Consider the following 25,670-nt stretch of genomic DNA (forward strand, 5'->3'; position numbering starts at 1 on the left):
GGGAAGATTACATGACCGAGGGTTGTGTATTTATTCACAGGAGGAAATACATATGGCAAAAATCATCCAACGACGATGGAAAACGCCATTAAAACCAAAAACAACAACAACAACATAATGTTTAATGTTGTGTTACAGTTGTGTTCAGAGAAAGAATTACACCAATGTATGGACTGATCATGTCCAGTACCAACGATTGTTCTTGTTCTTAAGAATTGGACCATAGAACTTAAGGACCTGACGAGTTGAGTATAACCCCCTCCCCCACACCCACAGTCACATTCACCCTCTAATAACATCCATCAAACAACAAAACAGTACAACAGCAACATACAACGACCATCACACAAAATACAAGATGATGGGTAGAATGTTTGTTATTGTTTGCCTTACATCATATTGAATATCATACTAATGTGAATGCATACTGGTCCAAGGAAATTGTTGCTTAGCAACGCGCAAAACATACTGTCTTGTCGTCATCTCGACCGATTGTGAATGAAACGAAATGTGATTTTATAAGACAAACACAAGATGACTAAAAAGAAAAATCCAATAATATGAATGTTATTTATAGCATCGCCTTCGCACGCAGTGTGCATCCAGGTAAATTGAAAAAAATAACGGAAGTAATGAGGCCAAATGGATATTCCCCAAGGAACCGGGGATTATTTTCGATTGAATATAGAGCAATTTTAAGGGGTATGTTTGTTGCGAAGGATTACGTATCAACTTCCCGAGCAATATCAGCCTGCCGAAGCAGAAAGGGTGAAGATTAGGCCCACTAGTGTCCGAGTTAGATTGCTCTTTTGAAGTCAGTGTTCATTGTGGGTAGCAGGCACACTATGTTAAAGTTTAATATGTAACTAAGTACATTAGTTTTTTCTGTATCCCATAGCAAATAGCCTATATGTATTTTTATGCTCTATATCATAATTTGTATATTTCTTAATTCATCATTGTTCTGATGTATTTGATTCGAGTAATAAAAGTGATATTGCAAGGGACTGTGTCATGTAATTCATAATTTACATCTTTAAATTTGTGAGACCTAGAGTTTATCTCCAAATGCTTTGAAATTGTAGGGCCTTATCACTATATCATTTGAAACTTTTAAAAAATATAACAACTATCTACATGTTCTTCTCACGACAGTATTTATCACGATTTTCTCTTTACAGACACATAAACAAACAAATAAAACTAAAACTAATAAAACTATTAAACCAAACAAACAAATTTGAAATTAAGAAATAAAGAATCTTACATCAAACTTCTGAAAAGCACTGTCTTCATAATCTATCTCTAACTGTTATTTTCACAAACCGTCTCAAATTAAGCATACACATCTATGGTAGATGTGGAGTCATTTTGATTTCTTCTAACAAAATAAACAAATGAAAGCTGGTCTCGTAGTTCTAATCGATTTGAAGCGAGGGAGAGAGTACCGTAAATAATCAAACGCATGATACGATGAAATGTCAGTAACCTTTGGAAACCTTACACAATGACAAAGATGAAGTAAGACATACACCGGCTATTACCCCAACCCACCCTCATCATCAAGCATATTTCGGTGTACACTAGATTATGTATATTTCCCGGGAGCATCATTAATGGACCACAAAATATGGAATCCATTCTGTGACGAAATGGATATTTATTGGCGGCAGTCTGAGCCATTTTAAATCTCTCATGAGACAGTCCTCTGGATGTGCCATCAGACGGTCAATGTCCAGTTCAATACGACATTTGTCAGCTAGTACCTTGAATCTATCAACTGCACCTGTGCTGACACGTCGAACGGAAATCTCTAAACTTGTGAAGAATACTCGGACACTATTTCTGCCTTTCTATATCATGTCTGCGCACGGAGAAGAGGTTGACAGTTGTGAATTGAGTGACGTAAATGAGTGAGTGGGAAAAGAGAGGGAAAGTCAAAGAAGGAAAGAGAGATAAATTATAGCGAGAAAGAAAGACGTTCGGTTTGGAAAGAAATGATTGATATAAGCAGATAAAGCAGATTATGTCAAATAAATAGTGGTTACCTTTCTTGTTGCACCTTTTTGTTGTATCATATAAAAATTAATAAAAACGGTCTTGCAAAAAGTATTCCATTCTTTCATTGCGATGAGATTAAATCGCAGTATTACTATATTTCATCAACTGGTTCGTAATCATTATTTACATGGTGACGAGGGCGCACAGACATAATAATTATGCCTTAATCCAAATGACAAAAGAAGAGAGAAAGAGAGAGAGAGGGAGTGAGAGAGAGAGAGAGAGAGTGATAGAGAGAGAGGGGTGGGGAGAGAGAGGGGGTGGTGGAACCTGAGAATAAGACACCCCCCTTCCCTCACCATTCACACTCGATCACTTGTCTCTTTCACTTAGCTTGTTATCAATACTTGACCCTTGCCGCCTCCCCCTTCCCCTCCCCCGCAATAGTTCAGAACAATGCAAGCGACGCCGCTGGTCGCTACTACCCACAAGCGATAGTGTAATGCACCAAAAAGGTGATTACACAAAGACGTGTACTCTCCTTGAATAAGGTATCAAGCTTAAACGTATTGTCTAGAATTAGGTCATGTGATATCCAAGCAATTTTAGCCCACGCTGGCTGCAAACAGTGTCTAGCTTATCCCGTACTCGCATTCTAGAGGGACATCTTGTGAAAGCATATCAGTGGATAAGCGACACTATGAATGACGTTTTGTGATCACGGCTTCAATATCTGCGATCTCCAAAAGTATTGTATTTCCCTCACTCGAGAGCTACAAACCCATTTAAACTGAACATGAACCAAGGAGTTAGGAGGAGCTCTTTGCATGAACGAAAACACTCTATAAAATGACGTTACATTGCTTGAAAAGGTCATCGCCAAACGAAGAGGTTCAGGAAAGTCGTTGACTTCGAGGGCAAGTAAGTGGGATATAGCATGGGACAAACTGACACCACGTTGATTGATCGAAATGGTCAATTTCGATGCCCTCACATACTTTTCCATAGGCATTCTAGACCTACGAACGGATGTAATAGAACAAACAACTAGTACTTTAATACTAATGTCTACAAACCACAAATAATTCAGGACGGAGTTCGGGTATATAACGGAAATGAAGAAGAAAGATCGTGTTTCTGATTGGAATATCGAAGCTGGCTTGAATCGTTGACCCCTTGATCAAAGTAGGACGCTCCAAAGACATCTTCACTTTCTGTAAACAAAATATTTAGAGTATACATAGATAGAATGGTACTGCATTAAATCCGTAACTTATGCAGCACTAAAGCTGAATTACAGTGAAATGTAATGCTATATTCCAGCATCAAAAACTAAATGTAGATGGTATCTTAATAATGATTTGGAATTAGCATAAGGTGTCGTGTTCGAGTGGTTTAAATATTTGAATGGAAATGCAAATTTCGTTGGTTGGAGCCCTGATAAGACACCCGTGTCCTTGCGCAAGACATTAATTATCTACATTATTGTGTCACTCTCTGTTAAATGGATGTACATGCTTCCAATATAACCCAGGCATCCCCGATGACGCAACAGAGGGAAACATAGGCCACCGATCACCTATCTTTGTTTGACCTAATTTGTTTAACAAATACATTTAATAAATAATAAATTGTAATGGCATATGAACCATATTGCATAGGAATGATATCATAAAAAGACATGATAGCGAATGAGTACATTCACATGTCCATGTACACTGTAACTGCTATTTCGGTGTGGTATATGATATATATATATATATATATATATATATATATATATATATATATATATATATATACCTTCATTTTATAAGAGATTAGCCTCTTGCTACTAGTTTGAAATGAAAGAAGGTCCTTTAAAGGTAAAGACCAGTTCTGGTCATGCGATTGCATTGTGAAAGAAATGTTGTGGAATTGATCAGAAAAGGTTGATCATCTAGCATCTAGCATCTAGCATCTGCAAGGTTCTGGAATCATCAAAATGATAAGAAATTTGGCCCATTCTTCATAAAGTTACAAGCACTATACACAGAAAGATGTATATGGGACTACCCTATATCTCTCGCAGACCATGAGAGAAACAAATTTACCAAATATATGAATTAGTAGGCGGTTTCCCGGCAATTTTTTATCATCTTGTATTAGTAAAAAAACATATTCTTTCACATGATTGGTAATGAGAGCTTCCATTTCATTTTTTGAAATTGGGGCGTTTCCAATACTGGTCTTTACCTTTAAACCTTAATCATCCTAGTACATAAACATTCCATTTGACTGGACATAAGCACTTGAGGGGGGCGGGGACCCGCTTTCTTTCACCCCTTCAGCATGCTTCGTGGTCAAGATTGTCAAAATGACATGTACCTTGAAGGACCGAATCGACCGACAACACTCGATATCTGAATCCTTAAGTGAATGAGAAAAAACAACTGTATTGATTAAGATGTGACTGAATGCTCTCTGTGTAAATTGCGCCCTCTTTTCTACCCATGTCGGGTTGAAAAAAAGGACATCAGGGAGAAGAAGAAAAAACAGTTTGTTGCTCTGGTGATATTTGATTACAATTCAATTAGGCGAAGAGTTTAGGATTGGTTGATTCATTGTACACATTCACGAAGGTATTCCGATCAGCAAAAAGGAAAAACATTCCAGAAACTTTACTAAACAGAAAAGCTAATGCTTGAAGCTGAATGTGAGACAATTATGAAAGTAGAAACATTCCAGAAACTTTACTATTAAAACAGAAAAGCTAATGCTTGAAGCTGAATGTGAGACAATTATGAAAGTAGAAAGAATAAGCAACAGCTAAAAACCTTTTATCGGTAGTTACTAGGTAGGTAGGAAGACAGAGAGAGAGAGAGAGAGAAAGAGAGAGAGAGAGAGAGAGGGAGAGTTAGAGAGAGAGAGAGAAAGAGAGAGAGAGAGAGGGAGGGAAGGGGAGAGGGGAGGGGAGAGAGAAGGTAAGAGAGAAGGTAAGAGAGAAAGGACGAGAGAGAGAATAAGGGGAGAGAGAGAGAGAGACAGAGAGAAAGAGAGAAAGAGAACAAAGAGAGTTAATTTATTAATAGAAGATTGTTCCCAAAGTGGCAAAGAGTGAGTAAAACAACAAAAAAGGTTTCTGTGGAAACATAAAAAATGATATGACTTATCGTCTATTGAGAGTTGAGAGGGTGTTGGGTCTTTGTAATGTATATGACGCCCTTCTGTGTCTTAACATACGATACACGGTACCATCACTCACAACTCGATTCTAAATCTATGTAATGTTTGTTACCTGTGTTTTTTCTTTTTGACACACATACACTTATTCTTTCTGATGTTATTTACAATCATTATAAAATATTATGAGCTTAGTGTAATTTATTGTATAATGTGTGATAATTTGATACAACACATGTATCAGACTCGATAGTATCTTTGACTCTGTGTATATTAATTCTACCATTTTTATCCATCTGTTTTTATTTTAATCTTTTATTTGTAACCCAACCTCATATTTTGTTTACAATAAAGAAATAATAATGATAATAATAGTTCATGATAATTCAGCAATGTTCAGATTCCACCCCTTGATTGCATAACCTGATAATGATAATAGCAGGCAATGTCTAAGACCTTACTTCCCACTGCTCCTTCTCAAAGAGAAAGCCAAAAACAAATAAAGAAACGTCAAGTACAACCATATCATGATGTCTGCCACAAATTGGCTCTTCTTACTTCTTCAAGTAGGTTAATATCGTTAAACTCATTGCCACTGATTGCTAACAGACCATAATGAGGGCAGAATACCGAGCAACATCGAACATACTGTCCCTGTAATTTCCCTTTCATTAAGATTCATGATCTCAGTAGAACTAATCCCTTCTAGATTATGAGTAAATTATGAGGATCAGTGCTGGATGAGAGAGAACCTCCCTCAAGAACCAGAGAGAGGGGAATGAACCAATAAATAAAGGAATAATAGGCTAAGTATAATAGGTCCTCCAAAATGTATTAACTGACTACCAAATTCATGCAGCTGTTGGAAGGAAAGCCATGAAAAATGGAAAAGAACAAACGTTCAAAGAAAGGCCATAACGATAAAACATTTTATTCAACTAATTAAGTTATGTCTCAACATTTAAAACCAATGTGCAGTTAATCGAAATATAATCATTTCGAAACTTTCTTCAAAATCGAGAGGAGCTTTAACTCTCTTGATATAACACACATTGAAGCATCACCAAAACGATCTCTCCGTATCGCTTTCGTTTCCTTTTTTTTTCCCCGAAAAAATAATCGACTTGACATTCACAACATTTTTTCATTCTTCTTCTTTTGAGGCGAATAATGTTCGATCGTGGCGTTAGTGAAGCGATGTGTATGAATCGACGCATGTAAGATGTATCTATTATTGCGGGGTAATCATTGCCGAGCTCATCCAGCCGTATATTAAGGACACGTCCCAGCTCAATCTTTGACAGAGCGGGGAGAGAAATGCTTCACTGGTTGGTAATGTTCAGATATGTTAACATACTTCAGACTCGGGAGCGGGAGGGGAGAGAGAGAGGGGGAGATTATGAAAGTCAAGACTCAAGAATGCCAAATACATGTATAAGCAGCGGTACATTAACGACATTGATGAATATGATGGGCTTTGATGATGGCGGAAATGAGCTCCCGAGAGGGTGGAAGAGGCGCGGGCTTGTCTCTTATGGAGTTGGAGGTTGGAGGAAGGGAGGGGGAGGGCTCTCATAACTTGTACTGAAGTGGTTGTCTTCTTTATTTTTTATAATCTTCCTCCGTTAATGATGGTGCATTAGAGACATATGGAATATCATAGGGACGCCCCTACCTTTGAAAAGAAAAAAAAATTATGAAGAATTTAAAATTAAGAGAATGTAATTGAGAGAATAAAATGGGGAATCCCGTCTGTAGTAAATGTTTCTTATAGAGTGTAATAGCAGTGCAACATATATTCTATTACAACATAAGTATGCCTGCAGATTCTTCTGCAAGTTAGTGCAAACGTATCGTTATGTTCCGAATTTACTGACGGGGTTTATGTCTTTTTCCCTTTTAAATCCAATCATATAAAATTCAACAATTGAAGTGAGGACATTTTCACGGGGAGGGGGTTATAACCACCCCTGCCACCCCTACCCCCCCCCCCCCCCCCCTACAGCAAGATGAAACGTGAGAGAGACTTGACTAAATTTCCACCTGGGCAGTAACAAAGAGTTGATAAGTCACGTACTACTCTCAATTTAGAGGTTTCGAGGAAATTATCGGACTGTCTGCTTCTGAAATGCCCTAAATGGGAAACGATGGACGAGCCGTGCATCTTAGCATGTACACTAGTCATACAGATGAGACCGACACCGAACCGACACCACACCGACACCACACCGACAATAGAGCGACACTAGAGCGACACCAGACCGAAAATGACACCCTCCAAATTAATATGCACACCAGCTCGTAACCTCTGCTTTACAACTGATACTGACAAATGTAAAATAATTATTCCCAATCCAAACTCTCATCTACCGAAACATGTTAAGCGGTGGCTGCTTCGAAAACAAAAAACGATATCCCTCTTTCCATCACAGAATTATCCTGTCTAGCCTCTTTCAAAAGACCCATTTATTACATACTTCTTCCCTTGGAAACTAAACGCAAATTACCTAGTTTCTATGAGTCTGGGTATTTCATGTTTCTCTTTACATTCTGTAATTTTGTAAGCACTATGTTCGTTTTTGTTGTTCATCATTGTTATCATTACTAATTTTGAAATTATATTACTCTGAATGTTCCAAATATGGGTGTGGAGTCGATTTGGTATCGGTTTGGCGGTGTGACTGAAGTATAACGCACTCAGAGGCATACATGCTGAGGGTGCTATTTTTTCTTCTTCTGATAGATAACCCTTCCATTTTTCACACCTAGCGGAAATTGTATATACCTGTAGGTTATTTCGGTTAGCCTACATGTCCCAGAATCGTTCCAATAAAGAAAAACGAGAAAAAAAATCCCTGGTCCTGAGGCCAGACTAGGCATGTCACTAATGTCTTCAATGCATGGGTAACAAATTAAAGACACGACATTCATGGCGGTGTGCTGTATTTCTTTTCATACTGTGAGTCTGTCCTTTCAAGCACCACTTGTACTGCTGGCAATGTTCACGATGACAAATATACGAATTGTTAACCCAAATTGTATTATGTAGATTACACAGTCACAATAACGTGATCAAAGCAAAATAGGAGCACAGAATGTTAGACGACTGTATGTTTTTCGAAATTTTTTCTTCAGATCTTGACAATCCTATCGTTTAATAATTTGACGGATTGAATTAATTGTCTGCACCAATTTCTGGTTCTAGTAGGCAATTTGAAGGTAATCCTTTTTTTTCTGGGGGGAAATCATATGAAGAAAAAAAAAATCCACAAGTGATGTATTTTTTGTTATCCCTAAAGGGAAGGGGGAGGGGGGGGGGGAGAAAACGATGCTTTCATCACTTTATTTTTAGGAGGGTTTGAAGGAGATAACCTTATTTTATTAGCATTCCGCCAATTTCGAATACAAAGTCAAGAAAAATTACTATTCCTAGTTTTCACCTCACCCCATCCTACTTCTTACACTTATTCTTCTGCTGGTACTACTGCAACTCACGAATACTAAATGTGTTGGTTCTACTGCAGAAGTGAATCCATGTATTCGTAAGAAGGGGGGGGGGGGTGTAACAAGGCCGAACTTTAAGCATTTTAAGGGGGCATTTTTGGTTGTTATTGCTACTTTATACCGATATATACCAATTAGGTTTCAAACGGATGGGGCACAGACCGCTTGCTCCCGCCTCAACAAATGATTAATAACAAATGAATAAAATAATTAATTAAATAATTATAATAATAATATTAACAGTGAAAATGATAATTAATGAATGAAAAAACTGTTACTAGCAGCCAACAGTCCTACATGTATGTTTTCCAACCTGCATGTGCTAGTTATCTTTTCTAGAAAATATGCCTTGCCCCCCCCCCCCCCCCCCCCCCCCCCCCTGGGCGTCAGTTTTGATGAATTGTGTGTGTCAGTTAAGGAAGCTAAGTGTGAGTTCCATCTTAGCACGCTCCATTTACATGATTTCGGAAACGCCTTTCCAATCTGTCTCCAGCTTGAGTTTGCGAAGTACTTACCGACATTGTCTTGTGTTAGAACCGTTCGGCATACTCTATTTAATAGTTGTCCCTTGATAATGTTGTCATTATATCTAACCAGGATTTTCTTACTCTTTTCAATTCCAGTATCAAAAAAAGCATCTAGAATGAATTATTTAACTCAGGCCTTTGTACTTTGCGTTGATGTTCATACTATGATCATATGTTCCAAAGTGTTTGCGAGACGGTACTTTAAATTTTAAGAAACTTTAAGAAACGGAAAGGAAACGCACACCACAGAATTTCATGGATGATTTGCAGAGAGATGTAAACAATGATAGATATATACCACACAATATACCGCATAATATGTCGCAGTATAAGCTTTCATTAAATGTGGTTAAAGCTATGAGCCGATTGCCATATAACATATATTCTCAAATCAATCAATGGTTAAAACAGGTCGATATACTATTGATTGTACAATGTGCAATATCCCCATCTGTTTTACCTTTAATAGATAAGTTGCTATTGATGTTGTATCTTTATATTTTTGTGTGAGGCATTTCGCAATATTGAGCGAAAACTGAATTATTGGACAAGCGTACCAAATAACTCTTTTCCGCAATTCCTTACCTCTTGCAGATATACAGTAGGCTTGCGGGTGCACCATGTGAGAGAGAGAGAGAGAGAGGGTTGAGGAGTCCTGAAAAGGACTCTGACTCGGTAATCTTTCTTGGGGGTGTGTAGTCCTGAAAAGGACTGTTTGTTATCTTTCTTAGCTTATAGTTCTAAGGAGAACTATAGCGCTTGGAGAGGATGAGTGGCTCGACGTTTCGAACAGGTTGACTATCCGTCGTCAGGAGTGGAGAATAGCTGGAGTGCGTGAGCTTTAAGTCACCGGGGTGCGGACGTCTTGCAGATATTTTTCATAATCAAACTTGTTAATTAACCTCTCATTAGCCGTGATACTGTTTCAAGTGCGTTCTATTCATCAGCTTAATCCGAGGGGGGGGGGGGGGGAGTAAGGACTACATTTTGAGAAGTAGACTATACTTTTAGAGGTAGCATGTATCGCATTTCTTAAAACACCCCGGGATGATCTGAGCAAAATAAAAAGAGAAGAAGAAAATATGCATACCGTTTAAAAAAATAAGAGTTGCGCATGTGCACGTGAAATGATATGGAAAGCTGAGAACACTTACTCCTGTTGCCTTTTTACTTTTTTTTTAAATATCGTAGCTGAAAAACATTTTCCCAACTTTTTTCACGTTTTTTGTATTGATTTCGCTCTGAGATTTATTTTGAATACTCCGGATGGATTACAAATCGCCTTTAGGATATGAAAGTCTGTTTTGTTGTTTTTGCTGTTTTCGAAGAAGAAACTTTATGGTGTAATCTTTACTTCGAAGCACTAATCAATATTATTGCAAGGGTAACGGAACGATGCTTTGAAAAAAATGCCATGTTCAAAATCAAAAGAGACGTTATAGTAAAAAGAAATATGAGACATCTATAAATTAGGCCAAAAGGGTTTATGGATTGAAAAGATAAAGAGAAAGTAAGCAATAAAGGGGTGAATATCAGTCTCTATTTAAATCCTCAGATTCTTTTTTTACCTTAAATGTGCCATCAAAGTGTAAACGAAAAGTGAAAACCACTGGCAAACACAGATTGATGTCGAAATACGAAACGACAATCCGGTGCCTACAGCTATAGCCAATGTAGATAGCTCGTAAGAGCTGTATTAAGAATTGAGGGCTTATTTTTGCTAATTCCCAGCAATTATTATGATTACTTGTTTTTTATTAACCTCGTCCGATATGTTCTGGTATGGTTTGATGGTTTGTTTTACCTGACTGATATCTTTAACAAGATTACAATTTGGTGGTAAGTTCGGCAGGTTTTGTTAGATTGTTTTACCATTAACCTAAACTGAACATTACAAGTGAACGATGAGCATAGAACGATTACGCGATTGACAAACCAGAGCGAAATCAATTACCATTAACATCGATGATTTATGTAGCATGGATATAAAAATAAGTACAGGACATTATTTTTCAGAAAATATCATTCTTTACTTGGGATCAGGGTTCAATGGCATCAGATAAGGTAACATATACAGTTTATAAGCATGTCGTTAATAGACCTTCAAAAAATAAAAATGTCCTATTACTGAAAACGTTTATTTGATTGATAGGCCTATTACAAAACTAATTTAATGTTGAACATAGTGGGGAAGGCGTTATCACTTCATTTTTATGACGTCGGCTTTATGTTATCATTACCCAAACTACACATTACAAGTGAACCCTAACCCATTAACATTGATGGTTTATGTTGTATTGGTTGTAATAATAAGTACAGGCCACTATTTTTTCCTGAAAATATTATAATTTATTTGGGATCAAGGTTTCAAGGCACCAGATAAGGTAAAATATAAAGCATGGTGATAATAGACCTTCAGAAATTAAAATAATCCAATATAAAGGAACACATTTATTTGATTTAATAGAGATATCATATTAAAAAGATTGAGGTAATGTTGAATCTAACGGGGAAGGCGTTATCACTCAATTTTAGTTACGTCAGCTTACTTAATCATTCTCAATTCAAACTATTAAACCTAATTAATTCATCTTCGTAATCATCTCAGAAGAATCCAGTGACTGTGACAGGTACATGTACATGGTATTTGAGCATACAGAGGGCAAAGAAACGTAAACAGTCACACGTCGGGAAAGATTGATCACAGATTAATTTTCCTTCCCGCTGTATGATCTAAAGCAAACCAAAGCTTTAAACATGGCTATCAATATTACATTTTCTATTCAAAACATGAATAGCATAAAGGGCGACGGCGTACAATATCACGTCAAACTTTAGAATGGACTTGTGGAGCAAAACGACGAATTTATGTATGTGAGAGGCGTTGAAAAGGTGTGAACGTCATTTGAGCTGCCTGGCTTTAAGAATGACAAACCGTTAACGTCTCCTATAACATGTATGATATCAGCTTGTAAATTTGATCAACTGTAGGCGCGAATATTAGGGGCCGAAATTGAGCGCTTTGGCGTGGGCTCTCAGGAGAAACATAAAGAGAGTATATCTAATCCGTGTAATTAGTTCTGCATTTACAGGTCCCTATATAGACGCTGCTCCTTTACACACTTATTCACACAATTCATATTGCTACTTTCAAAGAATAAATGTACACATGACGTCAGTATGACGTCAGGTGAGGGTAAAGGGCCACTGAGGGAGAGAGGGAGAAATGATTGGCGTGGGATATTAAGCTCTGTGTTTTGAAGAACATCAGCCATTGATATCCAACCATTCGCAAATATTTCTACAAACGGTCGCAAATTAGTTTACCAAAATCGTTGATGTTCGGACAATTTGTGTTCGACATTCGGCAACCGATCAGCAACTTCCCATTGCAAATTGGTTGCCGATGGACGCAGCTTTTTATGTTTATCAGAAGCCGGCAAACGTTCGTTCCTTTTTTTCTATTTGTCCTTTAAGGGGTACCTACATGATCTTTACATGGAGAGAATAAGATATGAGTATATTTCTGTGACGAAGCGTGAGGAAAGAAATCGAGGGGGGGGGGGTGATGTTTTGAACGCCTTAATAAAAATTTGCTCTGGCATGAATATGCGATGGACAAATTAACTTCAAACCAAATCCAGCGATTTGGATAAGTTGAGTTGTAATCACAGTTAAAAAGGCGATTCATTTTTTATTGTTTAGGGACATTCCAGGCAATTTACTTACTCGATTTGGCAGAATTTAAGCCATCATAATAAAGAATTTTCGATCAAAGCGTTTTAAAAAAAATCTTTAGAACCTACTTATAGGTTTTTTGAATAAACAGACTGATTAATATCCTGTTCTTCATTTCCTTTATTTTCTTATACATTTTGTTACAGTGACTAAAGTAACCTTAATAGAACAGTTGTGTGAATTTTTTTGAAAGGGAGCAAATGAAAGGAAATGATCTCCAAAACGCTTTCAGCTTTGTATTTCACTTCTTTCTCTAGTAATCCTTCGAATATAATGTACTTTGGTTCTGAAAATAAACTTTCTCCAACGAACATACGTTTCGTTTCTCCCTTTCTGGCAACGCAAAATTAATTTCCCCATGCTTTTAAAGGCCCGGTCACACAGGGAGGACGCATGGGAAACGCACGGCCAGCGCATTGGAAATTTGCAATTTGGGCCAGTGCGTTGTCGTTCGCTAGGCGTGCGTCATCATTCGTTACTTGTTCGTCGAGCGCGCTGGACCAACGCTGGACCAGCGCTATGCATGCGTCGTCATTCGCTGTGTGCGTCGGGATTTTTTGAGCATGCTCAAAAACGTGCGCCGAGCTCGACGCATGAATATACACGCCAAAGGCACGCCAGACATGCGCCGGAGCGCGCTAGACCAGCGCCAGACATGCGTGGAGCGCGCTAGACCAGCGCCAGACAAACGCGGAGCACACGTCCTGTATACGCACAGCGCGCTAGCTACACGCCGTGCATTTTGTGTCAGCTCGCTAGCTTTTCCAAAATTATGACAAAAGTTAGGCACACGTTCTTTTCCGATTTCCAATGCGCTGGCCGTGCGTCGTAGAACGCGGTGCATGCGTGGACCATTCGTCCAGCGCGCTAGCAACACGCTGTGCATTCGTGGAAGTTGTTTTCATGTGCGCTCTGTGTGCGCCCTGTGTGCGCCCTGTATACGCCCTGTATGCGTCCAGCGCGCTATGCATTTGGTGTCAGCTAGCTGTATAGCTTCGACAAAAGTTGGGCGCACGACAACGTACTGGCCAAAATTGCAAATTTTCCATGCGCCGGCCGTGCGTCCCCCATGCGTCCCCTCTGTGTGACCGGGCCTTTAAGCGATAAATGATTAGATTTTTCCCTCCCTGGTAACCCGATATTCATTACTTAGGTTTATTCTTTTCAAGATACGTGACCTAATAACGCACCACAAAAAAAATATTAATGAAAATGTCACTATGAAAATAGTGACCATTTCATGCTGACAACTATAGAATAGGTCTTTTCACTCAGAAATGATTATCAATATTAGTTGATTTAGCTCCTGTCAGTAATCAGCGTACCTAGAAGGAAATATTAAATTTGATTACGAATCCTAACAAATCTAATGTAAGAGAACTATCGTAGAAAAAAATAAAATGTTATAACAACAATAAAAACTTGTCAAAGCAGAGATATGACATCGACACATCTAACTTTCGAATGAGGCCAAAGAAATAGAAAACAATGAATGATAGGAACACAAAAACGAGGCAATTATATAGGCTTGATTATCTGAAAAAAAATTGAATTACTTCTTCTTCTTCTTTTTTCTTTGAGCGTATCTATGCCACTCACTCATATTCAATAATCATGAATAGGTGTCAGAACATTTTATATGTTTTTTCAACCCCATTGCAAATATGCTAGAGGTCTTTTTCGTCTTTTCTTCTTTTAACAATCGTAAACATCCCTAGTCAGCTAGGGGAGATGGAATAAATCTTAAAGGTGCTTCAAGCCAAGTTAAGAAAAACTATCAGAGATGTTGTGAAAACTGAATGCTGAACGGACACGGGGTCATACATCAATGCAATGTATAATGGATTCCTCAAATGGAACTGGACGACGGTCGGGTAGACGAGTGAATTTCATCAGGAGACGGGAAATGTGATAGAGGCAGGGGAAAGACATGCCTGAGAGATGAACATACAAAAGACAGACTGATGGAGAGAGGGGGACGGAGAAGAAAAGGGGTAAATTTAGACAGATAGAGGGAGAGAGGGAGGGAGTGAGGGAGGGAGGGAAGGAGGGAAGGAGGGAGGAAGAGGGGCAAGGAAGACCATGGTAAAGAAAGAGTGACTGTTATAGGAATAGGGACAGGGAGGGGTGTAAACAAAAGCCACCCGGCAAACGGCGGTGGAGTGAGAAAGGGGAAGATATATATATATATATATATATATATATAAAGAGAGAGAGAGTGTGTGAGTTAGAGAGTTAAATATATATATATATCTAGAGAGAGGGAGAATGACAGAGAGAGACAGAGACAGATAGACAGATAGACAGACAGACAGAGAGAGAGAGAGAGAGAGAGAGAGCGGTCGCCCGCGAGAAGTGGTTGATTTTGGTCACTTTGATTTTTGACACGCTCAGTACACCACAACCGCTAAATAGTAATCGGGGACTTGGGACATTTCAACATCTAACATACATGCTTTTTCCAATTCCAATTTCCAATTCGAATGACCGGTCATTAGTAAAATCATGTTATAAAAAAAAAATCATCTTATAAAACAAAATAAAACATAACCTTGTAAAACAAATAAATTCACATCATTTTGCTCGGGCATTAGTAAAAAAAAAAAAAAAAAAAAAAAAAAAAAAAAAAATACCCACACTCGGTACCTTCAAAACACCCTCGGCTACCGCCTCGGGCGTGTTAGACTATTCCAAAGGTACTCTGTGTGGGTAATTCTTACTAATGCCCTCACTGCTGTGTATTATTTGCATATTAATATTCTCCCTTGGTTATTAAGATAGATACACAATTTTGATATGACTTGAGGATGGAAAAAAAGAAAAACGAAAACTGATTTCGGCTATGTTAACAAATCATGATCATAATCAATGAAGTGAAAACAAAATATATAGAAACTAAGTTGAGGAAGGAAAAGCGTCAACATTATCAAACGGAGATAATTTATCCTGTTCTAACTTATGGATATCAAGTGATTGAAAAGAATGTTCATATTTCAGACCGTGTGGCATTTATATGAACCAGACTGACGTTAATGAATAGTTTTATTATTTGTCTATAATTCAAATCTTGTATAGCAGAGCTTATATTAAATTGAGAAATATTAATGCAATTGTCCCAATTCTGCATATAGACTAGGCATATTGAATCACTGGTTAGGAAACCATTGCTGCATGTACCGAAGTGCAAATGTCATTCTATTTATTTTCATATGAATTGATATTAACATCACCCATCAACTGTCACTTATAGAATATAGAATTACTACCAATCACCGCATAATTATCCAACTCAAATAAATAATTACAATAGAAATGACATTTCTAAAGTGGTTCCATAACAACATATGTATAAAAATAATTATATTGGCGCCAATGGTATAGACAGTGAAATGCATTATACTATAGCAGCGCGGGCGTTCGCCTGTAATGTTAACTATAACTCAATGATAGATAATAAATTGATGATCATCAATGATTGTACTGCGGCTCATGATTTCAATTTTTCTGTTGCCCCCCCCCCCCCCCCCCCCCCCCCCCCCCACTCTGATTATCGTCTCGAGTCGCCTTTCCTACCCTGAGTTCTTTGTTCATTTGAGGTTTTCTCGAGTATCTAACTCTCTTTAGGATATATTCATTTCAGCTCATGCGATTTGAGAGCTCTTCAGCTTCCGATGATACTTGGACTCTATAAAGAGGTCAAACATGCGAAATTTTAATCCATGGTCTCACTTCAAACCATCTGCTCCCTTCCCGTTGTTGGGATAGCATGTGCTTGTATACGTGGGCAAGCGTGTGTGTTTTGTGTGCGTGTGCGTGTACATGCCTATAATCTACAATTCTGATAAATAAAAACAGACAATTGAATTTTAAACAAATATGACGTAAATTTAAACACATGACGAAATAACTTATAATAGCAGGTTTGCCTGGTAATAATTCATAACTGTATTTTATATATTTAGAAATTGCCGTAAAAAAGAAACCTGAACGAGAGTATATAAGGTGGGCTCGTTAGGTGTACGTCTGTCTCTATGGTTATCGGTTGCGATGGCAACCAAACGACTCCTACCTGCCATTTGATTGTATAAGCTCAGTAGACCTAAGCTGTCAGTTAAACGGTAAATCTAATCAGTGGTAATTCAAATAATCAAGTGCCTTCTGGCTCTCCAAATCAAATGACACACTTGCTTTGGAGGTGATTCAGAAAAATAAGAAAAACAAAACGGCAAAGTCCAAACTGTCTTCCAAAATGATTCAGAATGGATATATACTAGCATTACTAGCATTGCACACACATAATGAAAGAAATCTCTGCTGATCAAAACGAAAAGACCTGGGTGAAAGTTTATACAAATGATATGAATTGCATCTAATTCCGCTCATATTGCTTTTTGAAGGAATTATGTTATGGTCTGCTTTTTGTTTGTTTATTTCTTTCTCGCATTCGTTCATTTTTTCTTCTTACTCTTTATCTTCTTTATTTCTTTTTATGACTTGTCTGCCGTTTAGATAAAGTGTAATTGAATAAACACAAAATAATCAAAATCGTTCTCATATAGGTGAAATTAAAGTTTTAACATGAAATAATCATGTTATTATAATATGATCAATACCAATACTGTTTTGGAACCAAATCCAAAAGGGCCATTTTCTCTTTTTCTCTCTCTCTCACTCCCTCTCTCTCTCTCTCTCTCTCTCTCTCTCTCTTTCTTCTTCTTCTCTCTCTCTTTCTCTCTCTCTGTCTCTTCCCTCTGTATCTCGCTCTCTTGACTTGTTGGTGTTTTATGTATCTATTAATTTATCTATATATCTATCTGTTAGTAGGTATGCCTTTGCTGAGTCTTTCTTTTTTTCTTCATCATCATCATGTCGCCGTCGCCGTCGCCGTCGTATCATCACCACCATCATTATCGTCATCGTTTTATGCACAATTCATATGGTAATTTCACATCCAAAGGCAAATGTTACCTTGGCTTCGTCACAAGATTCCCGAACAGATAAAATCAAAATAATGATTTTTAAATAATTTATTTCAAAATGTTGTAGATTCCCCATTGGTGTGCTTTTAATTACGTCACGATGTTCTTGTTTGTCTACATTAGTGAGAACATAGAATATTGGAAGTAGTCAGAAACTTTCCTTTCCCATGGGGCGCATGAATATTCAAACGTGAATGAAACGCGCAATAAAAACCAAACAAACAGTGATATTAAATATATATATTTCTTCCTTGCAACACGGAAGCAGTCTGAGACATAGCAAGAAAGCTTTATATAACACCAGGGCATCTAAACACTACTGTGTATTAGTATCAGGGTGATAATGCTCTCAATGAAAAACGTAATTAACGGCAAACTTCAAAAGCAGATGCCGACATGCCCCGATAGCGGAGACATTTTGAAGAAACTAAAAACGGGGTCATCGTGTTATTATATTAAATATTCATTTCCATCTGATGACTCTACCTTACCATGTTTCACAAGTTCTTGCTCAGTGATTGCAAGACAATATCTTCTTATTGATTAATTGAGGAAGTGGAGGGGGATTGATTAAATCCAGTTTCAATCTTGACGGTCGATCGGCGCCTCTTTGCGGTTGCACGTACAAGTAGGTTGAAAAATACGGTTCACACATGTAGGTGATGTGTTGTTATTTAGTTCGTTACTGGAAAAACTAGATCAAAGCAAGCTAAATGTCACCTACTGTCTGAAAAGATGTCACTTCCTAAAGGCGTTTAGTGGCTGGAGGAAGAAATCGGTATCTTCTTTTCATTGGTAAGCGCATATGATATTAAATGGCGCACTCTTTGCCTTCGTTTTCCACGAGGTTTCATATTGGATAGACAAGTCAAAAACTGGATCGAGACACCTGCAAATTTATTAAAGGAAATGCCCATGAGGGATATTTAGCTGTAAAATCGAAGAACTCATGGTAGTACGTTTTTCTTTCTTTTTACATTGAAATGACGATACAAAGAACAAATCTTAGTTCATGCAATAGAAGTTTTGGGCCGAATAAGAAAGGAGACAGCACAGTAAAGTAAACATCAATATCGTTTCGAAGTAATAAAAGTATGGACAGTGTAGACCAACGTTTAACTACTGTATATAAGTGCAAAAACGAGAGAATGGCCTATTTTCACCCACCTATATACTGAATAATATTATATAATCCGTCTTGACTAAATTAGGACATACATGTATGATGATCTCATGACATCACAAGGGTATGACTAAATGAATGTTTGCGCATTTTGGTTCTGTATGATCCATTAATCTAGGCACATTCTATGTTATCAGTTGTCGGAAAGCAGTTGGTGGATATATTATCCTACATTTATGCGTCTTGGCGTAGATACGGGGCGCACGGTGAAGGACACCTGCCTACCCCAAAAATAAAGCCGACATGAATAAGAAAAAGAAAGGGAAAGGAGAGAAAGAGAGAGAGAGAGAGAGAGAGAGATAAGGAGGGGAAGGCAACGTGAAAGGAGAATAGCTCGGCCCCCTTTCACATCTTCCCTCACTTGTTTGTCCTGTTCTCTAGCTCGTCATCATCTCCATTGGGACCCCCCCCCCCACACACACACACACACACACCCTTGCCTACTTAATGGCTGGAGTCTTGCTATTCCACTTGTAATAGGCATTGCACATAGATAATCGTTAAGCCTATGCCATGTGGCTAATATTAATCAGAGATATCACATTCCAACTTCCAAGAGAAGCCCCTGCTTCCCGTTAAGAGGATCATGATGTCACATTGGTTCAAAATAAAGATAATGAAGTATAAAGACGACTGGATGGAAACGCTATGAGCTCAGAAAATGTACAGTCCATGTATTTTGTTTCAGAGTAGTTAACGGGAAATCCAACCTTGGCAGCAAACTCGTCTAGAGGAAAGCAGACATATCACAGGTATTGACTGCTGAAAGTTTGAATGAAATCAGACAAAAAATGAGAAAGTTATGAATTTTCGAATGTTATAATCACTACTATATACGAATGGGCTCGTCATATTGACTGAATTGGTTATGTCTATGTGATCGAGTGGCGGACAATTTTGAACTCCCATTTGTTCCAACACAAAAATCTGTTCCCTTTGGGAGACCTATAATTATAGTATTTTATCTCTAACATATTTTAAGTAGAGCCCCGAGGGAGAAGGCACTAAGGAGAAAAACAGTTGTTGCACAAGACAAACGGGAGAGTTATCCGCGACTACGTCACAATCCACAGAACAAACTATCAATTGGGGATTCGCATATTTCAAACATTCTTAACTTTATTATGATTGGTCCGATTTATTTCAATCTTACGCCATTCTGTTTCTCTTATTTTCTGCGTTCATACACGGATTGGATTGCCTTATACTCTCTGTAGCTGTTCTAAAGCCAGAGACTGACAGAGTAAGGCTATGTTTAAAGCTAATTGGTTTGCGGGCCTGCGACTGTCTTGGTATCGCTGACAAACTCAAACAGTTATCAAACATCATTAACCAGTACATGTTTCCGAGCCAACAGAAGTTGGGATGATTTATGATATTTCGAACTAACACCATGAAATCGGCTTTAAAATTAAAAAAAAAAAAAAAAAAAACACCCTAAAACACACAGACACAATTGCCTAGATTAAATACGTGTTAAACTGTCGAAATATTGAAGCAATAAATATAATAGGTAATTTACGCAATTATCATCCCATCGTCGAAGAAAACTTCGAATGTCAATATTGATAATTAATTGTGTTAGATCTAGAAAGTACGCGCAACTACGCATCAAGCAAGCTGATTTCCCAAGACTGCATGGTAAATGATTGATGAATATTAAAGCATACTGATAGATGGTTATTAGGTTTTAATCTCCACAAGTGCAACAGATGGAAAATGTTTTCGTAGAAGTGTGGTTAGAGGCATATTGACCGACCTGTTAAGAAGAGGGGCGTAACAGTTACCGGTATTAAAAAAACGGTAGTGCAAAAATAATAGATATTTCATCGTGAGCAGCTTGATAATTTTTTTTTTTTAAAGTACTAAATTTGATCCCATGGAAAGTATGAATTACGAATTATCTAGCGATGAAACCACACGAATGAAGACATCCCCTTCAAAATGAAGGACCACCACCAAAAAGAAAACAAATAGAAGAAACAGAAGCGGAATATAAAAAAAGAAAACGATTATCTCAAATGGTACAGGGTTCGGCGAAAAAGCGAAACGTTCATTTGTATTTATTCAATTATTCAATCTGCTTGTACATCTTAAATCCACAAGTTCAAGGGGAGAGTGAAAAGAAGAGAACAAGCAAGATAAATGTTCCTGTCAATGACCCTTTCCTCTTCCCTCCCATTGCACATAGTATACATGAAACATGAGGAATATGCACATCTGCTCCCTACGCCGGTAGGATGTCATCATAGCCACGGGGGTGCATAAATAAACCTAGGGCTTTGCAGAAGGACATTGTATGTTTTTCACTTTAAATCTTCAGGAATAGGTTGAGAGGTGTTTTTGAATCTTCCACATGATGCGAGGCTCATATATGAACATACACCAGCTATGCATTGTGCAATTAAAAGCGACTAAATTTCAGGACTGATGATCAACTGTGTTAAGCAGGGACGTAATGTGACATTTCAATTTTTTAGTTTTGCGGCCACTCGACCATAATTTTGTAATACCTTTTCAAAATTGATTCCTTCCGAATCTACCTTGCTTTTGAGAGTGCAGCTGGGATGCAAAGAAGGCTACGACCGTCAAATCCGTGCGAGAAAGTGGATTTTATGAAAACGTAAGACAAAGTCATATCTTATACCATCATAAATACTAGTAACCATGGTGATAAATCAGATAAAAGGTATTTAAAGGCCATCTGTAAGTGCTAAGTGATGATGAAATCATGGAAAGGGAATATCAGCATGATTATGGAGGACGGAATAATTAAGGAAACGCACTTTAATAGCGGCGGAGGTTATCGAGGCACGTATCTCCGTCCCCCATCGAATTGTTGAAAATGAGAACAAAATGTAAGAAGGAGATTAAGAAAGGGAGCGGTAAAGGCAACATGAGAAGAAGGAGATTTTTTCTGCTTCATTTGCTCTTTCGATGGCTTTGTTCTCTTTAAAGTGACTCGGTAACATTGCCTCAGATTCTGAAACAAAATCCTGGATTTAGCTAATGCTGCAATCATAATTATAAACCTTCAGGTCAGTCAGGAAACTCATGACTTTTACAAGCCGATCCACCTGTCTGATTAGCAAGATATTTATGATTCGAAATCGAAATTTCATTTTTCGTTTTCCTAACTGTTTTTATAACACTACAGACTATTGGGGGGAATGAGTATGGTAAAACCGGTCACTCAAGGATTTTTTACTTTTTTGAGACACTTCATGATGATTTTGAAGCGCAATTTGTTCAGGTCTTCAATATTACACCAAATCACAGTCACTGATAACGCGTAGGGCCATGCATCGCAGATTTAACATTGTTAAACGATGCCTTTAATCTGATTCGTACCACTGCTCCCGAGACGCTTTTGCATCTCCGATGGCTGGACTCACCCTAAGCCACGGAGAACATTTTCACACATTTCTACCATTTTCTTTTTTGATTCGATTGCAATTGCTGTAAGCATTCGGTTCAATAAATACCTAATGCCCGTATTCCCTTACTAATCAGATTGATACCATGCCAACTTGAGAAGAGTAATGATCTAAACAACTTAAGCCATCGTAAGACAAGAAACGAAACAAGTGCTACAGCCCGCGGTGAGTCAGTAAATTATCTCTTAAATTACCAAGCTATCAATATCATGGCTGAAATTAATTGATTGACTTCTGGGCCCTGTTTCTTTAAACTCAATGCCAATAACAAGTTACAAGCTACTGTTTTAATCTACTGAATCCTGGCATCTGACTGGCTGAGAACAAGTTTTGTCATACAAATTTAGCAGTTGTTATAGATAACAAGTTTTATGAAACACCCCCCTGATTTAAATAGTTCCGTAGTACTGGGCAAGATGTGTTACAATTTACCTTGGTAACAGTTACACCGTAGAATATTTTGGCGGCCTCAACAAAATTTGGTCGTTCACATTGATCGCGCTGCCAGGGTGTAAACAACACAATTAATTGGACTCTTGGGAACATAATCCCGAATGCACGCATTTCTCGCTCATTTGCATTTTAAGTGTTTATTAAAGATAAAGGTGAGTTCTGGTCATCAGATAGCATTGTGAAAGAAAAGGTGTGGAATAGATCAGAACAAGTTGATCATGTATCATGTAAGTATTGGTGTGTACTGCAAAGTTCTGGAGTCATCAAAATCATAATAAATTTGGCCCAGTCTTGGTAAATTAACAAGCATTGTACACAGAAAGATGTATATGGGACTACACAAATGGTGTCGGGGGCTACTAACCTAGTTTCCTTATCTTTCTATGCTCATTACTCTGCCAGTATACATTTTCCTCCAAAATTGTTTGGCAAATGAAATTTATTTGTAATCTTTAACATTCAGTGTAATTTTTGTTTGATTCTGTGACAATTATTATTATTTGTTTTTAAACCAGAACTCACCTTTATCTTTAACCTCCAGACTACTGAATTATCTTTTTTAACATGGTTTAATAAAAGAACCACATGGCTCCAGTAGGCAATGGGTTCTGTTATTGTCGAGGGTCTTCCTCGACAGGCTACTGGCCTGTGCAATTCCCCTCCACATTATCATCATCATTATCCTTTTTTCGAGTATGCTTTACTGTAATGTTACTATTTTCTTTAATGTTTTTTATTGCATTTTATGTAATTCTTTGTGAGAATGAATCGAACCAACGGACCAAATTGCCAATTATGAAATTCGCACTTATTTAGTGATCTATAATTTTCTTATTTTTGGTCCGATTCATTTCAAACTTTCACCATTCTGTTTATCTTTTTTCCTGCTTTCATAAAAATAATCTTATTACAATCGATGAATTGCCCTTTAAATCAAATCGGAAATCATATGTGATTAATATTCAACAGTAATAAAATATCTGTATTCTAGAAGACTTTATTCCAAAACCCTTAGGGGTGTCGTTCTTTCAATAAACTGACTCTCAATCCAAGAGGATCCCAGCTCTGAACTAACGTCCTTTAGCAAGACATTAATCCACATTTGCCACCCTCCATCCAGCATTGTGAGCGTCTGTAAAATGGAGCCGGGTTGGAACGCCCCCAAGGGAGTGGAGAATGTGCATACATCTTGTGCGGGCAAGCCTTAATTTCCGATGACCAGGGTAATAGTACAACTGTAAATATTATCAACTATTATGGAGGATATTATTATTATTATTTACCAAACGTTATCTTTCAAGACGCCTGTGGAAGACCGTTGCCGTTAGGGGGGGGGGGGGTCGTTACAAATTTGACGACATACAAATAGCCGAATTTTGAACACCCCAAAGTAAATACATGAGCGGACATAGGCCAAGTGATCATTGTGAGCGTCTGTAAATTGAGCCGGGTTGGAATGCCCCCAAGGGAGTGGAGAATGTGCATACATTTTGTGCGGGCAAGCCTGATTCGGATGACCGGAGTAATAGTACATCTGTAAATATTATCGATTAATATTATGGTCGATATTATTATTATAATTGACCAAACTTGATCTTTCAAGACGCCCGTGGAAAACTGCTGTCATTCGGAGACAGCGAAAAAGTCGAATACGCTAGACAAATATTTAATGCTGGGGGGGGGGGGGGTAGGGTTCATCACAAATTTGACAACATAAAAATAGCTAAATTTTGAACACCCTTATAAGTCAATATATGAGCCGACAAAAGCTCATTAAGTTCCGCGACTAACAAACAAACTTGAACCCCAGGTTGGTGTTTGCCTGCAAGGACTCTCTCTCTCTCTCTCTATCTGTCTCTCTCTCTCTCTCTCTTTGATGAATGAAAATATTGTATAGGAATATTGAAGATTGCCTTCGTCTCGTGTTTTTCAGTTTCTCAGCTATGCCCATTACTGATGCCCATCTTTAAATCAGGTCTCACTTAACAATTTCGCTGGTTCTACAGTAAAGTGATTTCACGCACAATCGCATCCCAATGATAAACAGAGATTGGAGATCGACAAAACGAGGGCAGTGGATTGATTACCATCGTGCAATCCGATGGCTGGATCCCTTGTCAACAGCTTTCGATCATTTTTGCCATAAACCATTTCTATTCTGTAGGCTAGGTACTGTCGTGGAAAGCATGACATGTGGGAATTATGTGGATATGATGTTATCACATGCAGACATGTACAAATCATCACATAACAAAAATGCGATCAAAGCTATGCATCAATTACCCTTGAGTTGTTTACGTTTCAGACAATGCATTATGTCTTTGGTCCAACGTGTGGTTTCGAGATTTTTTTTTCCTCCATCGTTTTGTATTTTTTCTGAGATGGGCTCGGGGAATGACGGTAAAAGTTATCAAGTTGCTTAATACCGACGTTCAAATGTACAATTTGACCTTTCTAGATTTTCATTTTAATTTGAATATACATAATATCCAATATAATTGTATATAACCATGGAAACTGAGTTTTTGAAGGCGTAATGCAGACCGTGTACATATCCCTTTAGGTTTTGTTAAAAACCATCAAGAAAACTTAATGATAAAAGGTGAAAAAAAACATGTCATATCTTATATTTGCATCCCTGTTTACAACGCTATTTCTGATGAATGGGTACGGGCTATACTACATT

The 25,670-nt window shown here is 37.8% G+C and overlaps 1 protein-coding gene across 2 annotated transcripts in view; it reads left to right on the plus strand.

Annotated features, from left to right (window-relative positions):
* The window catches only part of gnrhr2 (gonadotropin-releasing hormone receptor 2), a 43,681-nt gene that overhangs the window by 7,081 nt on the left and 10,930 nt on the right, over positions 1–25,670 (plus strand).

This window comes from Strongylocentrotus purpuratus, unplaced genomic scaffold (genome assembly GCF_000002235.5).
Source record: "Strongylocentrotus purpuratus isolate Spur 01 unplaced genomic scaffold, Spur_5.0 spur5_scaffold_9, whole genome shotgun sequence".
Lineage (NCBI taxonomy): Eukaryota > Metazoa > Echinodermata > Echinoidea > Camarodonta > Strongylocentrotidae > Strongylocentrotus > Strongylocentrotus purpuratus.